Source organism: Orycteropus afer, unplaced genomic scaffold (genome assembly GCF_000298275.1).
Source record: "Orycteropus afer afer isolate SDZICR_OR568_19922 unplaced genomic scaffold, OryAfe1.0 scaffold00091, whole genome shotgun sequence".
NCBI lineage: Eukaryota > Metazoa > Chordata > Mammalia > Tubulidentata > Orycteropodidae > Orycteropus > Orycteropus afer.
The window spans coordinates 8,343,689-8,345,143 of record NW_006921678.1 but is presented as its reverse complement, the minus strand read 5'-3'; positions in this window follow the sequence as shown (position 1 = coordinate 8,345,143).

The following is a 1,455-nucleotide window of genomic DNA, read 5'->3' as shown; positions in this document are numbered from 1 at the left end:
TATAAAGAAAACAAAAATCCTCACAACTGGTCCAAGGAGCAGCATCACAATAAATGGAGAGAAGTTTGAGGTTGTCAAAGAATTCACATTGCTTGGTTCTACAATCAATGCCAATGGAAGAAGCAGTCAAGACATTAGAAAACGTGTAACACTGGGAAGATTAACTGCGAAGGAACTGTTTCAAGTGCTGAGGAGCAAGGATGCCTTCTTGAGGACTTAGGTACACCTGACACAAGCCATGGTATTTCCAGTTGCCTCGTATGCATGTGAGAGCTGGATATTGAATAAGGAGGACCGAAGAAGAGTTGATGCTTTTGAGTTGTGGTGCTGGTGAAGAATGCTGAAAGTACCATGGAGTGCTAAAAGAACTAAAAGATCTGTCATGGAGGAAGTGCACCTGAAATGCTCCTTGGAAGCGAGAATGGCTAGACTTTGTCTCACCTACTTTGGTCATGTTGTCAGAAGGGACCATTCCCTGGAGATGGATGTCATGCTTGGTAGGGTGGAGGGTCGAGGAAAGAGGGGGAGGCCTTCAATGAGATGGATTTAGCCTGCAATGATGGGCTCAAGTATAGCAGGGATCATGGAGCTGGCGTGGGATTGGGCAGTGTTTCTTTCTGCTTTGCATGGGGTCGCTATGAATTGGAAATGACTCGACAGAACCAAACAACAATGGCTAATGGTTATCAACTTGCTCACACTTTGAAATGCTTGTTGGATATGACAGATCTGCCTTAATCTTTATCTGAGTGATTCTTTACATATGAGTGGTTCCATTTTCTCATGCCCAACCACAAACATATTTTTCTATAACTTTTACTAAATGCTCCAAGAGAACAATTGAAGATGAAGATACATATTTTGATCTTACTGTGTGGATAAACCACATTTCTGTAAGTTCAGGTAATTTTCAACTTTCAGATAGAACAAAGAATGGATGATAAACTCACCATGCCAGAATTCAATAAACAAGTCTATTCTGCTGAGCTGAAAACACATACTCGAACTGTATTCATGGACTCAATTGACTACATCATAATAGAAATAAAGAGAGATTCATTTGTACATAGAGAACCCTGAATTTTGATCAAAGCCTTCTGATCCAGCCTCTGATCTTCCACTAATCCTCTCATTCCCTCCTTTAACAAGAGAAACATGAGAACTGTCTCTGTGAAATCAGGAGGTTCAGCTAACAGAAATTTTAAAGTGAACTATCAGAAATTTTATTTATATATATATATATATATATATATATGTGTGTGTGTGTGTGTACACACACATATAAAGTGACAGAGACAGAGAGAGAGAGTTTGGTTTGTTTGTTTCATCCAAAACTGAATAATTGCTCATAATCTTGATTTCTTGCTTCTCATGAAAGATAAAAATCAATAGGTACAGAGAACCTGTGCTCTTTATCCTGTTACAAATAGTAACAATCAGCTGTAACAAGCAGTG